At 39.8% G+C, this 17,438-nt stretch overlaps 1 protein-coding gene across 14 annotated transcripts in view; it reads right to left on the bottom strand.

Annotated features, from left to right (window-relative positions):
• Positions 1 to 17,438, bottom strand: part of TSPAN4 (tetraspanin 4) — a 435,304-nt gene that overhangs the window by 40,803 nt on the left and 377,063 nt on the right. The gene's annotated exons all lie outside the window — the stretch shown is intronic.

The following is a 17,438-nucleotide window of genomic DNA, read 5'->3' as shown; positions in this document are numbered from 1 at the left end:
AGTGTGACTTGTGATGAAACAAGATAGGAAGGGATGAGGGTGAAAATTCCTTTTTGCCATAAAAGACCATTTTGTCAGGCAAAAAGTTCAGATAGGGAAAAAATTAGTTTTTGTCTCCCCTGCCACACTGGGCAGTCTAAGAAGAGTTTCTCAAAATCATCTTCTAAAACTTGGATAAGAGGATACAAGCTAAACTCAAGAACAAGTGTAAGTACTAAGTTTTCTGTTTTCTTCTTTACAGAGATACTATAAGGGTGGACTGCAGTAGAACTCTATCCTCTGAAAGGCATGGGAATAAACGAAAGCATGCCAAAGCAAGTAAAACACAACAGAGAAGCCCAGATATCTGTTATCAATTTAATCCCTCACCAAGCCAAATCCCATGATTCTGTCTGAGGACATGTTGAAACAGCAGAAAGATGACGATTGCATTTTGATTGATATTTACGGATTTAGTATACCGTTAGCCCAAACTTTACCAAGTAGATGGTTTCCAAACAAACAGCATTCAAGTACACTTTTCAGAGGCCTGTTATATACAGAGGCCTATATCTATCTGAACCTACCAAAAAAAATCTCCTTCATGCTTTGTGGCCATCTCTCTTCAGTGCAACTTGCCACAGAGACAGGAATATATTTCTTTTTATATTCCAGATAGCAGTTTTGTTTACTGCATTTCATCATACCATTCTTCCCCTGGTCCAGAAATTATGATTTCTGGCCACCCATTTTAAACAGATGTGATAAATAATGCATTTCCCTTATGAAGTGACATCAGTGCAATTCCCAAAGAAAACACAACTCCTAATGAAGTGCAAAGCACTATTGTCAAGGAAAGCTGGGTGATGCACAAGCAGAAATTCCTGCATCTTCTTACCTGTGGCAGAGTGAGGCTGTGCCACAGCAAGGGTTAACAATGTCAAGTCTGTAAGTAAACAGCAAAGAAAGCTGCACTGCAATCAGATGTGAGCACACTGAAACCAGCAAGTTCATGGACTCTGCCCACAGAAGGAACACAAAAAAGAAGGATGAAAAAGAGCCAGAGCAACCTGCAGTGCTAGTACTATGCAACAGCATGAAAAATTAGAAGTATTTGGTACAACTCAAAAAGAGAGCATAATGGAGTTACTCTGTCTGGGAGATGCTCTCTGACTTCAGTGAGGTTATTTCACTCAAACAGAGATCATGAAATGACTGGCTGGTTGCTAAGCCAGATTTTACCCCCTCTAGAACAACTACCCTCATCACTTTGAGCCGTGTGAGTATTTCAGTGACTTTCTCATAAATTTTTAATATATAAATAATGAATAAGAATGTATGAGAATATTAAATAAGCTGACTGTAATGCATTTTAAATATACCTGCTACTTCTTTTTTTAGATCTAAATTAAATGCAAAGTAAGCACCTCTCGAATAGTTGTGGCTAAATTTATCACTGGGAACTTAATGGGTGTGTTGATGAAACATTTACATGCATCTGCTTTGGCCATAAAGAGAGAAAATTTGCACATCCAATACATTCAGCTTTACATCCAGCTTCTCCTTTGCAATATGATTGCCTGCTAAATATGTACAAATGGAAGATTAAATGGAAAAAAGTGGTAAGCTTCAAAGTCTGGACCTTTAAAAAACTCAAACATTTTCAGACAGTGTTTTGGCCACCACATACAAAGTGAGATTTATAAAGTTCTGCCATTCACATTTCAATTCTATTCCAATAAATGCCATTATAAAGTTTTCAGACTAGTAATAAAAAAGCTATTATTGTGTTTCCTCCACGTTAATCAATTCAATATGGGGATTTCAATGTTAATACTACTCTACATTACTGCCTTCATCATTTCTCATTCTTACAATATATAAAATAAACAAAGGGGTTTTGGATTCCTTATTGATTCATTTTTATCTCAAAGTGAAAGCTGTGCAAGATTTGTGGCTTCAGACTCATAGCTGGTGATAAGCTTCTCCTTCCTTCCTCTTCGCAAACTAAATATATAAAGAGACTTTAACAAAATTAATTGCAGCATTCAGTGTTCATGAATTTCTATGCTTTTGTAACTCATTTCCTTGCAGATAGCGAAGCAAAAGGGGATTCTCTTGCTGCCAAGGTTACAGGATTCGTGAGCAAGCCTGCTCAGGACTAATGGGGAATAAGTAAAGAATCTCCCTCATCACTCCTTCCACGGGGGGCGAGCTTTTAGTTGCATTAAATTACTTGGGCCCATCGGACTGCATTCATTAGGATAGAGGGGCAGACAGAGAACAAATGCTGCTAGGAAAATCCTGAACAGCCATTTCTGCCACAATATGAGTAATGTTTGGCAATAAACATTACTCCAAGCTTGGGGACTAACCATATTTATGCTCATCTCTAGCAAGTGTATAGCCCCTCACTCAATTTCTCCAGTCTTAGATCCAGGCATGGTGCAGGAAAGGCAAAGCAGTCTGTGCTCCCTGAGAAAAAGGCAGTAGCATAAAACCTTCACGTTCCCCAATCTAATCCTACTGCCCATAGTTGCTGACTGCACAGGTCAGAAAAGGGAACTCATCCCTGGTAAGGACTATAAACAAAGCCCCTGTGGGTGAGGTGAAGCCACAGAGCTCTGCAGGGTCAATCTGGGTGTTTCTTCTCTTGCTGCAAACCAACAAAATTCACTTTCATGTGCCAAGTATACTTCTTGTAAGAAATAGCTTTATTTGCAGGAGAAGGCCTTTACAGACACCCTTCCCAAATCCTAAAGCCCTTCCTGTACATTCTGAGATAGTCTAGGCATGGGGAGGGATATTGGTACATCCAGAAAGCAAGGAACATTTCCTGAGCTTTCCTGGATTTTTGAATTAGAGGGTGGAAGGACAATTTAATTTCCTACTTCATAGAACACAATTCATCTTTCATTCCCCACACACTTTTATAAAAATCTGCTGAGATAAAAGACTTGTTTAATTTATTCTTCCATTTCAGCTTGAAATTGAGGACCAGTTAAGCTTCTAGTTCCTGATAAAACAAAGGAAGTGATCCAAACCTATATGCTTATTAATATGAATGCATCCTTACTTTCCATGTAAAACTCTATTCCTAAGGGAATATGAGAGGCTCTGCACTGTGGTCACAGGACACAAAAAAGAGAATGTTAAGATTCATTCTTACCCAAGGAATTCTTCCCCTGCGAAGTGAGTTGCTGTGGTAGGCAGTGACTGAACCATGTCTCACCACTGTACTGCTGTTCAGGGTCACTCTACCTCAGAGATGATTTGCAGACATGAGAGGGATTTGGGGCTCTCCACATCCCTGCAGATCTCATCTTCATGAACTCTCAACATTCAAGCCTCTTTAAATTATCTCCAAGTGGGTCAACATTGAGGAGAAACACCCAAATTACACTTAGCTTAAAAACACATTTTCATTATGTAGGATGTACTTAGCTGGCTGTCAAATATAATTTTCCTTTAGCATTGATTTTTGTCTTTATCAGATTCCAATGCCACCACTTAAAAGAGCACCTAGAAGTTGCTTAAGAACAAACTCTGTAACAAATGTCAAATTCTTGCCTACTTAACTCCACTTAACTGTTCAATCAGAATAAAAGCTGTCAGCATGCAACCTAAAATTTCCACTGGGTAATTGTTTCAAGGACTGAAGGTGAAGTGATCAGCAAGTCAGAACTGACATGGGGACCTCTCAATGTCCTCTTCTCTTGGAAGGTTAGAGTAAGCAGGGTATTGCAAGCTTTCAGAGATCAGAAACTTGATCCTCCTAATTCATGCTATTTAAATTGTGGATTCACAATGTTAAGCTGATCAAGGCAAACAGTCTTTGAGGAAAAAGAGAATAACTGTGTGACTGAAGAAACACGCTTCAAGTAATGCATTTGCCCTCTTATCAGTTCTATTTCTCAATCCCCAAATGTGCAACTTTACGCAAAAAAATCTATATAGAACAGGACTCCTTAACTCTTATCTGATAAGATCATCTCCTCTGGAAAAGTTCATATGGAAAAATCTTGAGAAAGAGTAATATTGGAATCCTTGCATTTAATATGTTATTAAAAAAAAAAGATTAATGAGATGTATTAACTCTAAACATAAAAACTGTGGAATAGATAAGGACTTACAGAGTGACCCTTACAGGCTATACCACTGCATGGCATCTTACTAAGGCCAGAAAAACCCCCACATCCAGTCTGTGTAACAGTGATTGAAAATATGTTGCTCATTTGCATTGAAATTGTTCCATAAGGGCACATGGAAAAGGTTCATTTGTCTACCTCTCAATCTGGCTGTTTGCATCTACCTGATAAACAGGACATAGCAGGGACCACACACAGGCAAATTCACACCCGGACATGCCATGAGCCTCTTTAAAGTGTCACTCCAGCCTCACAGGGAAGACTAAAGCTCTCCCAGGCACACAGCAAACAGGTCTATTCCAAATGGCCAATGAAACATTGCTCAAAACAAGCCTGGAATGGGTGGAAAAAGGCCTTTGGATCAGAAAACTATCTACTATATTTCTAGATCAAACAGGAAAGTATAGTTTAGCATCTTAGAGCCTGATCAAAATGCTCAAACAGCTACACAGTAATGTTGACAGTTTTGTGGTGTGCTAGTGGGACAGAGTCCTCTCTTGTCTTGTATGGAATTGGCATTTTCTCTTGTCCAGAAATTCCAACCATGGCAAAACAACAGCCCATGTGCCTGACTGCCAGGGCATTATATATTCTGGAGCAGATGAAATATGTATCTGGTGCACTCCCATTTCAGCCTTTTTGTCTCACTCTAGGTACCAATTTTAAGTATCTGATGCAACTAATCATCACTTTTCACAAAAATTATGGATATTGAGTGTAGCTGAAATCTGTGTGTCTACCAACCAATTGACTTCTTTTTTTTTTTTTGGCTTTACAGTTATTTGTTGAAGGCATATAATGGCAAAAGCTTTCCAATGACAAAATGCTCCCACTGGTGCATACAATAGGTTTGCAGTGATTAAACAAAAGGAGAATATTGGAGTTAAACGTGAACACGCAACTTAAAGCTTTTTCTCAGTGATATTTAATGAAATGAGTGCTTTTCCAATGAGGTTTTGGCTGTAATTTACTTGAAGTTACTTTTCTAAAATACTTTGAATTCCTGGAATGTGCTTGATATCAAACTGCTAAGAGGGCAGCAGGGAGAGGCTTCATTCCACATTGTGCTGCACTTCTTGAGGGTTTAACATGACCCTTTTCCACATGCTCGTTCATTAGATTTTGTGATTGGTTATGGTTATATTTTTGTATTCACACCATAAGGATCAGCTAGTGCTATTTAATAAAATGGAGAATTTGGCTTTTTGTTTTCACCTAATTAGTAGGGCCATGCAGATTCCATAGGAGTTGGATTCTGGATTCCTCAGGCTCCTTGCTCCTGATTCAAGAGTAACTCCTAGCCAGAAATGCACTCTTGAAGCAGAGAAGGACAGAGTGAGGGTGGTCAAATACTGCAACAGGTTGCCCAGAAAGATTGTGGTGTCTCCATCTGTGGAGATAGTTAAAACCCAACTGGACACAGCCCTGGGCAGTCTGCTCTAGCTGTTCCTGTTTGAAGAGAAGGTTAGGCTACTGTAACTCAAGAAATCCCTCCTAAACTAAACAATTGTGCAATTCTGTACCCTAGCAAGGGTGCTGCACAGTCATTAAGAACATGGATTGCAAAACCAAGTTACCAAAGCAGAGATTAAGAAATGAATACCCATAGGCATCTAGATTTCATTAATTACATTTCTTTTGGAAACGTGTGATCCTTCTGCAGCCAAGATTCAACCAATTTCTGAGCAGGCAGCAGCATCCCACACATTCTGCATCACAAGATTAAGACATTATGCTCAAGAACAAAACTCTCTGATTATTGCAGCTGCCATGCAGTGAAATCTCCTATAGCACTGGAATACATAATTTCACACACTCAAGGGAGCATTATTTGGATCACTATGTCGGGAAGTGGGCAAGAGATTTAAAAATCCTAAAATTAAGGATAATAGCTTCATGGAAGACAATAGGCAGCTACCACTGACTTCAGTAAGGTCAGGATTTTACCATACAGACAGTGGTAACTTGTGTATTCATTCAGTGCTGACACCTGATAACTGTATCATGTAGCTAAACTCCTAAATGGCTTGAAATGGATATGGAAAAACTGTGATATCCAGCAGCAATTCCAGTGTCCTAGTCTCACTCATCAAATCACTTCTTAGTGATGCTCTTACGTGAAAATCCCTACATGAACAGAGTGGAAACAGGGAAAACTTACAGCAGTCAATCAGAAAAGCAATCCTCATTGCTCAGTGCTCTTCGGTGATAACAGTCAGTATGAAAGAGCTGCCTCTGCCATTTGTACATAAATCAGTGTCAAAGCCACACAAACCAGGCTTCCATTGAGAACACCCAGATATGGGAAGCCACACCTGGCCACTGAAGGGTCACCTGTGGCGGTGGCAGCAGCAAGGGTACTCTGCTGACATTTACTTAAATATCAGTCCCATTCCAACACACTTCAAGGTATGCAGCATATTCTCCTCTTGCTTTCTTCACAGTCCTCAAAAGACTTTTTTTTTTCCTCCAAGCTGCCTGACCTTGAAAAAATCATTTCTTCTCTTTGTTTGCATGGATTCAGCTGCTTTTGTTCCAACTACAATGCATTTCCTATTCATGGAGAAAAAGGTGGACCCGAAAGAAATCTGCAGGACACTTCCTTGTGTGTGCATGTTGTATAGAGAGTAATGTTGATTCTCTTCACAGCTTTTAAATATTCCTTCAACCATTTTGATTAATTCAAATTTTACTGCAATTCCTTTGGTCCTGAATTTTTAAAAGAAAAACTAAATGTCTTGTGTGATAAATCTAACAAACATCTGGTTTTGAATCAAAATCTTACATGCTTTGTGACTTTCTGCTTTTGTTATTCTTTAGAGAAAGATTTGTAGTTGTTTTCTTAAAAAGCTTCAATAATCTTTTGAATCTTTTCCATCTTGCTTCATTTACATAATTTACCAATTTTTAACATGGGATTCAGTTTGCACTTCAATATGCCCTTCAAGGTGACCTCTGAAAAGGTTTCCTAAATGCTGAGGTTAGGACTTTGTCAAGAGGCAACATCAGTGCTGCTGAAGATGATGACATGTATTGCTCTGCTTTCCTATGGTTCAAGTGGCAAAGTGCAGATGGCAAAAACGTCTGGCAGAGCAACATCATCCTTGACTTATGGCAGTAAAGTGCAAAAGGGAGCTAGCAGGAAAATCAAAACATATATTGTTGTATAATAATTCAATCATCTATCACAGAAAATCTCGTTAAGAAATTGTATGAAAGACAATTAATAGCAGGAGGGGGGGGTGAATGGTGAAAGTGAACCTCTCCCAGAATTTGCTGTTCTCTGGGATGCCTTCCCTGCAACTTAAAGGCATAGAAGAGGGTACACAAAATAACTGCAATACAACAAAGTGAATTAAGATTGTGCCACGGTTAAAACAATTTTTGCACACAGCTCATTCACTGCTAATGCCAGGACACTGTAGCAAAATTGTTTTATGTTGCCATCACCCAAATTACCAGAGGCACTGAACGTGTCAAGTAGGAAATGTGTGCATACAGAAATTGTAAAATAAAGCTCTCATTCAGCTTCCTGTTAAGACATATATCTTTACACAAAATTTACTCCCTTTCTTCCAGCTCAGTCATTTCCTACTGTTAAGTCAATCACTGATTTTTTGCACATAGATGCAGGGAGTCCAAGATTCCAAATAATTAAAATTATTAATCCATATTAAAGATGATTAAGATATAAATTGTATCAGGTATATCAAAAAGCAGGTACCAATGACCACTGATTGATAATCACCATTGGCTGTGCTGGTTTTGTAAGTCTGGGGAATATATTTCAAAAGGTAAACTTCTGGTGTCTAGAACACTTGCTAAACCTCCTCCCTACACCTGAACTTCACAGCCAGAATTCAACCCACAAAATTATCAACTGAGAGGACAACACTGTCCTGCAGTGCAGCAATATTTCCAATGAGAAGTTTTGTTCATATCACAGAGTTTGGGTTATATATAAAGTACCTGAGCAGTGTTGTCAACATGCTCCATGCTAAGAGAACCCAGAGCTAGTAATGGTTCAGAGCTGCTGATCAACACATTTGCCTGTCCTCGTTTCAACTAGTTTTGAGTATACCATTGCTGAGTTAAATAAAAGGAAGGAGCTGAAAAAACCTCAGCTGCAAATTATACCTAATAAAGTGGTCAACCCACCTCATCATTCTTTAACTGCAGCTGACAAATCCAAGACAAGGACTGTATGCTATTGGCCTGCTTACAGTCTGATAATGCAAAAAGTCATCTTCCCTTCTCTTATTCTAATATGTAAAAAGTGTTAAGCATTTAGTTTACTGTCGTTTTCTAATGTTGTCTGAAATACATTGTGACACATCAAAAATGTTCACAGAATGAATAAAAAATGTGCTGTCTGTTTCAATACACCACCTCAGTCATTCCTCAGTATATGATGTTGCCTGTACTTTAATGTCTAAAGCCGCCTTAATTATTTATTGTATTGCCTTTCTAAAGCATTTTTTTCTCTTTCTGCTATTCTTTCCTCTGTCAAATAAAACTGTATAATAGAGTGCCAGCCATTACAGCAGATGCAAACTGGGGATCAATCACCAGCTAAAACCAATGTTGATCAGGTGTATGTAAACCAGTGCCCTTCACTTTACTTCCACTGGCACTGAATACTGGCATGCATTCAATTCCAGATCCACCTAGATGCTGAAATGGCTTCTTATGTGATCATGGATAAGTCATGTAAACACTTGTCTTCTGGAACAGTAAGATCCCATTCTCTTCATTCACACATGAGAGCACTAAGTATTTCCCAGGACACACTGCACCTTCAGGATTTCACCTTCAACAGCACTTCCCCAAGTCAGCAAAAGCAGAGCCGAACTACTGATGCTTGTAACATGCTTTAAGATGATGGACAAAAAAAAGCATGCAGATGTGCAAAGTATTTAATAACCACCACTATTGTATTCTAGCTTTCCTTTGGTGAGGCTGGTTGAAGACATGCACCACTTATATTTTGTTTCCTACAAAACCTGAAACTTGAGACATGGGCATGGAAAACAGATCATTGTAGAAGTGCTGCCACGACAAAAATATAATTTGACATGTGGCTGAGGCTGAGTTAACCTGTAATCAGAGATTGCAAAATAGCAAGAAGGAAGCTCAGATACATCTCTTTCTGCTGCAGACTAACTTATATGTTGCCAAATATTTACCAGGAAACCCCTAGATGAACTCAGTGATGTCAGGAAATAAAAGACAGATCTGGTTGGTTTTAAGCCAGGCATAATGGCAGCAACAGCTATGTGAGGTTCATCTATACAGATCTGGTAATTCATATCCCAGTTAGCCAGGCTGGAGGTCAGAACTGGATTTCTCCTGAGACAAAAGCACTATTCCAAACCGTGCACCAGGACACTATGAAAAATATGGTACTCGTTGCAATATGAGCAAAAATCCATACTGCCTAGGATAAGACACCTACCTCTGTCTTCACTTCTGAATTCAGCCAAAGTAGGCAGATATGCGGCATAAAGAGCTGTCAGGCTGCTGCATTATCTAATCTTTACAAAGAGTATTTGTGTTAGGTATGGAGCTTAATTTAGGAAAGTTTGATTTTCCTTTCCCTGCACCCATTCCCCTGCTAACATTTTATTCAAGGAATCAATTAGGCTTTGATCAACCATTGATCAAGAGTTCCCAGTGGGGAGCCCTAATGCATTTTATCTGCAGTTATTGTTCCTAAATAACACCTATTTCTGAGCACGCATTTAATTCTTTTCATCAATACTGTGCTATCCTTCAACAAGCCTGTTAATAACATTTTGAAAGTGCACTTTCAATGAAATCCTCCTTTGACAAATGAATTAGTGAAACTACCGGGATTTCCTTTGGCGTGTTTGCTTCTTTCAGTCACACAGGCAAATGGATTCCATCCCCCTCACCTCCTCCTGACTAAAAAAAGGTTAAAGTGATGTGTTAGAGTTCAAGATACTAAATGGAAAGCTGTTCAGAACAAATGGAAAAAGATAACAAATAATGCTTTATAGCAAACATTCATTATTTTTCAATAAATTCTCCACAGAATGAAAGATGTGATACATCTTTACCCTCTCAATAATTTTTCACTGTCATTAGCATTTTCCTAGTAATATTTCTTCAGAAGACACAAAAGGTGCAGATCAACTTTGACAAGACTTGAGTATATGATTAAGGCAGTCACATGGGCTTAAGCACACTCTTAAGTTATGTACTGAACAGGGAGAGATTTAAATCTATGCCTGAATGCTTTGCTGAAAAGAAGCCAAAATGAATTGGTTATAAGTAAATTCTTTTGATGAAATTTCTGCAACTCCCTATTGTGTGACACCAGTACTGAAATGCTAATAAACTAACTAAAATTAACTATGGAGATGCTTCTGTCTTTTCTTATATCACCATTTATGTAATATTTTGCATTAGAGAAATAAAATACTTGACCAGAGCAAACACATCAGCCTCACAGTGCAATAACTGCAGTGCATCGCCATCCAGGAGGCAATCCATAGATTCCTCCACGTGTGCCTGCAGTGCTACTCTCGATGATCTTGAGAAATAGCTTTTAGCTACCTCAGCACTTAGGCAAAACCTTAACTCCAGAACACTGTCGAGAGATGGTACAAGCCAGGAACTGCTTGACAGTTGGACTCCGTAATCTTAAAGGTCTCTTAAAAACAAAACAAATGGAACCTTAACTGGAAAATAAAGCATTAGCACACAGGCTGCTCAGAAACCATTTCATACATATATCAAGACTTGCATTCTCTGAAGCTTGTTACGTTAATACAGCACATGCCCACAGTAATACCAGAGAGAGCTAAAATTGGCCTTGTCCTCTTGAAAACCTTCCTCTGCACGCCAACAAGTGCAGACACTGCCCACGCAGACACTGTTCTGAAATTATCCCAGCCCTGAACAGCAGCAAGAACAGCCGTGTGTTCACTGGGGCAAAGCAGGACACGTGGATCCAATAACCTCTACCACCACTCAGGAGTTTCAACACTGAGAAATTTTAAAACCTATGACAAGGGGATGGTGTAGGCAAGGTCAAATGGATGATGCACAAACACTGAAAGAAAAGGCAGGCCATCCGACTGAAGAGTGGTGCAGCGACCAACTACTCTGCCAGTTTTGCATGATTTTCCACAGCCTGTTGTTTTCCAATAACTTAAGACCATCTCTAAACTGCATACGATTTGGATGGTCTTGTCCCTTCGCTTTAGCCTCCATTTCTCCATTTTCAAAAGCATTAACATCTCCTGTGTGTGTGCTGTGGACAACCCTGCAGGCTATGTTGACTAGGAACACGAGGCATTTCCTTACCTGAGGAGATGCCTTGCTATGCTGAAGCTCTGTCAAAGGCAAACTTGGAAAACTTTTAAGCTCTCTTGACAGAAGCTCAATGAAAACAGTTTTCGGCAGTGGACTTGAACTAAACTTTCTGTGTGAATAATTTCTTCAGTTTTTTGTGAATCCCTTCCCCATACCAGCGAGTAGCTCTGCAGAATTGGATCATTTCAGTGAGCAACTGCACATGAGTGCAGCAGGTGGAAGTGTTTTTGGACTTTTAAAGCCAAATGTGAAAGTGGTTGTGAGGACTGAGCTATACTTGAAATCATATTCACTACATTCCAATCTGCTGTCTCTGTATGGGGTGAGGCAAAATATCAATCAGGAATTACAATAATTTTCAAAATTTTTTTGAGAAACAAAGCAAGAAATGCATCAACCTACAGACTATATATTTTTACAAGCTAGCAGTAAAAGCTATAGAGGAGCTCATTACAATTTACCGCAACGTGGAAAACAAGAACGTTTTCACCCCTCTCATGAGAAACAGAAGTAGCCATTATTTTTCAATCCTCTGTGGGCCATTCTATGGGCCATTTTCAACACAGCTAAGAAGGCATGGAATTTAGGCTGTAATTTTCACAGGGACTCTAAGTGAGTTAATGGCCTAATCTTTACTGAAAATTCTCATCCTAACTTTGAGTTGGCAACAGCAGTAACTGCTGCCATAATCAAATATCATAGTCAGTGATCCTTCAGTGCTTTTGTTCCTTCCTGACTTATGTTACTCAGTTTGACATTTAAAAAGAAAAAAATAACACAATCCCCCTCCACCATTACTTAGTTATGTTTTTCCATTTGTGGGCATTAAATAGCTCTGCCTGTAAATCATATAAAATGCAGACATCTGAATAAACCTAATTAAAAAAAAACAAATATAGACTTTTTTTTCCCCCTGTGCCTCCAAGAGAATCATCACAGTAAAAATAAATACAGATTCTAAAACTAGAAGGATTATACAAGTTAGAACTGGTACAAGACTGTGTATTTTATTAGCATAATTTATATTCTAGCAGGATCCAATCTGGTGTTGAGAAATATGAGTATCCAGCCTCTGACAGGATAGGGTTCTGCTGCTTTCTCTTTATCACAATGAAATTAAGGCTAACCCTATCAGTACTTTGTGTATCTCTTATAAATACATAGATAGCCTCATACAGAAATGACAAACTTATAAAAATGTTAAATGCTGCTCTGTATTAATGGAATCAAAATAAAACATACTAAGAGAATATTCCAGCTATAGATGTCTAGCCATTCACATAATCATGACTCTAACAATGTTACTGGTGTTTGGACTGTTTCAAATGGGACATAAATGTAGCCTGAAAAAATACTGCACTCGAGAGTGATGACAACCTGCCTTAGTTCTCATAAGCACACGAACTCCATTCAATACTCACATCTCTTGGACTGATACTTCTGACCTCAAAAAAATAAAAACTACACTTTGGGAACTTGCATGTGAACATGCACAAACACCAACAGGAGCTTCCCAGTTTCTTGGGTGCTACTTTTTGCTGAAGACAACCCATTGTGGTGGGGGAAAAAAAGTTTCCCCCCTGGAGTTAAAAAATGGTAACTCCCGAGGGGGTGGTGTCACTTGATGTGGACCCAATGAGTGCTCCTGCAAAATATAAACATATCACAAGCAGACTGGAAAAGAAGGGTGATGTTGTAGTTGTTGGAGAAGAGTGGCCATGTTCTAAAGCCACGAGGAGAAGGGGCAGGAGCCCCTCTGGGGGGCCATGGCCCCCCAGCCCCCGGCTGGCGGTCACAGAAACTCAGAAACAGTGTTAAACTGGACTGAGGTCTGTAACTGAGAAGCTCGTAGTTTTCTGCACCGTGAGTGGGCAGAAGGAGCAGCGGCAAAACCAGCACTGATGGAGACCAGTGGCAGAGAGTCAGAAGAGATAAGATGCAGCAGAGACGGCCTGCATCCAAGCAGGAAGACACAGAGATCTCTAATGGAGAGAGACAGAGCAGGACTAAGCTCTACAGAGAGAGAGAGTTTGGGGTAAGAACTGTAAGAAACTCCCCAAACCCCTCTGAGACCTCCTAGAGAGGAGGAGGAGATGGACTCCTCTTTGAGAGGAGTCTTGGAGTGCAGCATGCACCGGAGAGAGAGAGGAGCTAAGAAGCTCAGACGTCCCAGAGCTGGACCGGGATGGCCAGATGGAATGTGGAGAGGGTGACCTTGCCCCCCCCCCCCCGCTGTTGCCAGGCTGGCAGTAGCTGAGACAGAGCACAGGAGCTCTGATAGAACAGCTGAGGCAAAGGCTTTCAACCAAAAGCTGCCTGAGACGTTCTGACTCAAGGGAGCTTGAATCCCCTGAGGAAGGGACCTTCATGGGGGTCTTACACCCCATGATATGACGTGGTGAAGAGAGTTCTGTCCCTGCTACGCAGCCCATGGAAGAGAGAGAGAGACCTTCGATTGGAGTCGAAGAGCCAAGAGGGGTAGAGGAGAACCCCCTTGTGTGTAACGGAAGAGATCCAGCTACAACAATCCAGTTACAGCTGCTGCATGGAAAAAGAGAGGCTGCTGCCCTGAGAGTGGAAAGGATCTCTCCTTTTCCCTTCTGGACTTTTATTGGAGGGAGAAGAGATTGATCCATTGTGAATACTGATTTATCATAGGAGAGATAGTTAAGATTATGTATATGATGTATTGTAATATTTATTTGTACAGTGGTTGTAATAGAATTCCCTTCCCCCCATATTGAGTCTTGTGTTCTGTCTGGAAAACCCATCTCACGCTGGGGTGAGATGTGGGAGGGCGGCTTGGCCTCAGGAATTGGATTTTAGGGGTTTCAAACCAGGACACCCACGAACCCGTCACTCTGCTGCTTTGGAAACAGTTAGGACAACATAAAAGGCCTATATGTTTTCCTGACAACCTTCCCACAAGAATGCATTTCATCACAGCCCACATTCACTTCTGCAGAAGTCAAGAGACTTGTATTTTCCAACCTGACTAGTCAGGATAGTTGAAGGAATAGTGAACAAGGTGTAAACTCAGGCCCTGCTAAAGAGATCCACAGTGCAGCTTCAAGAAGCAAGGCATTACAGCTTTTCCTTCCCACACTGTCGATTCCTGAGCTTTCTCCAAGTCCCTCTCTTTAAAATATCAGACTGCATAGCTAGTTCAGAGAAAGAGTTGTAGACTTCAGAGTGCCATTTATCTCATGAGATCAAGATAAACATTTGTCCATCAAGAAAAGACATTCTAGGGCATGAGAACAAGTTGGCTGCTTCAAAGCTCAGAGAAGCTGCTATCAAGTCACTAGAATGAGAGGCAGAGGTAATTTTTTTTGTTTCTCCCAGGTTGATGAATGAGAACAGATGAGTCCCAGGAGCCTGTCCTGTTCACCTCTACAGCTGCACATCCTTCGACCGTAAAAGAACAAAAGTGCTGTGCCAAAAACCTGTTCATGAATGGTTGTAAAGAACTTTTGTCATTATTTGTAATAAACAACACACTACTAAAGCAACAGTCCCAGCAGTGGATACAGACACTGTTTCACAGCTCAGGAACCCCTGCAGTGCCACATTCACACGGATGCACACCCACCTCGCGGCTGATATTGCCGTGGGAGCACCAGCCTGTGGCTGTGCCCATTCTACAGCAGAAGGAACAAAAGGGACACCATTCACCAGACAAGTGCTACTGAGTCATCTGCAATACCCAGCCCTGCCATGGCACAGCTCAGCCTCTCCAATCCCTCAGCAGCAGCCAAAACATGAACAGCTTTAAATTTAGAATCAGCTTCCTGCAGAGTCTCAGGAAACTCTCTCAGAACCTGCCCCTACAACTAAATAGGGCCATAGCACTGCCTACTCCAAGGAAAGAGGAGAGTATTGATTAAAATTTGTAGCAGCAAGGAACAAAGTATCCGCTCCAAAGTTCCTCCACTTGATAAAGCAGGAGTAAATAAAAACTGCAAGGGAATCCATTATTCAATCTCTTCTCAACCAGAAACAGAAAATAACAATTGGCCCCCATTTTATCCTGGGAAGAATTTTACATGTACATACACTCTTGACTAACAGAAAGCTACAAGGTACTTGAAAAAACTGACGACAAATATATATCTGTATCTATCTACATCTAAAATGACTGATACAGAGGCCCTCAAAGTCATAATCTGCAGAGTCCTTTTCTCCATTTGCACACAAAATTAACATTTTGATGGGCAAGAGTTAGTGTAAATTGTTCCTTCACTGATTTTCCAAGGAACCACATTAACTGAATTACTGTGGTGGACTTGTTTGAGTTAGGTACTTCCCCATACACATGGCAATACTGTTCCTCACATCAGGAAAGCCAGCACACAAATTCTAAACATGCTGTATGAAAATATTAGTTTTAGGCTGCTGCTGTTTTATTTATTCTGGAGGCAGGACTGTAAGTGTAACACAAGCTATTGATTTCTTCAGTAGAAGATTTAAATCATACAGTAACATTAACATCTTCAAATTTGATCATCTGCAATAAATACACAGACTACAGCAATTTGTTAACTCAGTAAAACTGCAGGTATATGGAGCCCATATTTTAGACTCTGTTTTGATCTTACAACTGCAGTGTACCTCCTGCATCAACCTACAGTACGTGACTCAGGGGAAAGTTAATTTCCTGATCTCTTTATTAAAAAACAAAAAAACCCACTGCAAACCACCAGGCTGAAGGAGGGAGGGAATCCCTCCTGATACATTTTCACTGTTTTTTATCTCTGAAGAGTGAGGACGAACATTCCCTGTGACACACTTGTCAAGCTGACAGAACTGACTGCTTTATGAATAAAAATACTTCATTGCTTTTTTTTTCTTTCCTCCATACCCACACATTTATTGAACTATCAGTCTCAACACCAGCCAAAACCAGGGAATTCTACAAGATGATGATGTGGAGCACAACACATATTTATCTTATAAACCTAATCCTTAATATTTTCATATATTTCTTCTGTGTTCAGGTCAGGTCTTTATTTTAGGTCTGTCATTATTTTAGACACTACTAGAATTTCTCTTCTTAAGATCTTCTAAGCAGAGGATCTCTTTCCCAGACTAAATCTAGGTCGTCTCCATAATCCCTCTTCATGACTTCTCTATCCCACCTTTCTAGCACTTCTAATAGTTTCCGTAACCAAAACTCAATATTACATTCACAGTGAGGCAAGTCCATCAATTTATACAACGACATGATAATATTTTCTGACTGATTCCCTCTCTCATTATAACCAAGTGTTGTGTTTGGGTTTTGGAGGCCCACTGCATATCAAGTAGATGCCTTTATTCATGTATGACATGTAGATCTTTCTTCCATGAGATGACAAGTAATTCAGAATCCAATGATGCATACAAGTAATTTTATATTGTCCCTTCTACTGTAATTACCTTGCAAGTTAATTCCATGTTCCAGCTACAGGATGTTGTCCAGCAACCTAGCTCTCTTCAGTCCTTCAGAAGTTCACCTGACAATCACTTACAGTGCTCATTAATAAATCTGGAACCTTTCTAGAAAGTAATGTTGACATCTAATCCAGGTTATTGCTAAACATACTGAATATAACTAGGTCTACTGTTAACCTTTATTTTATTTTGATATTTTGTGAAGGGTTTGTTTGTTTGTTTGTTTGTTGGTTTTTGATTTTTTTTTTAATTTGCTATTTTGCCTTTCCATTCCAGAAGAAGGCATTTATTGGTCATGCACCTGATGGCTGTTAATTAATGGCAAAATTTTGCCACCTAGTCAGTGATTTTCAAGCTCCCTTAGTATTTGACAATTTTGATTGAATAGGCAGGTTGCACAGAATTATGCCCTTGTTTTGGATTTATTAATGTAAAATATTTTAAAGAAAAATTATTTTAAGGATACAGATAATTCAGATAGCCAATACTGCCCTTACAACAGAAGGAACAACAGTCAAACATAAGTAAAATTTGAAA

Source organism: Manacus candei, unplaced genomic scaffold (genome assembly GCF_025592945.1).
Source record: "Manacus candei isolate 608988 ecotype Guabito, Panama unplaced genomic scaffold, ASM2559294v1 h1tg000060l, whole genome shotgun sequence".
In the NCBI taxonomy this organism is placed as follows: domain Eukaryota; kingdom Metazoa; phylum Chordata; class Aves; order Passeriformes; family Pipridae; genus Manacus; species Manacus candei.
This window is presented reverse-complemented; position numbering and strand designations above follow the sequence as displayed.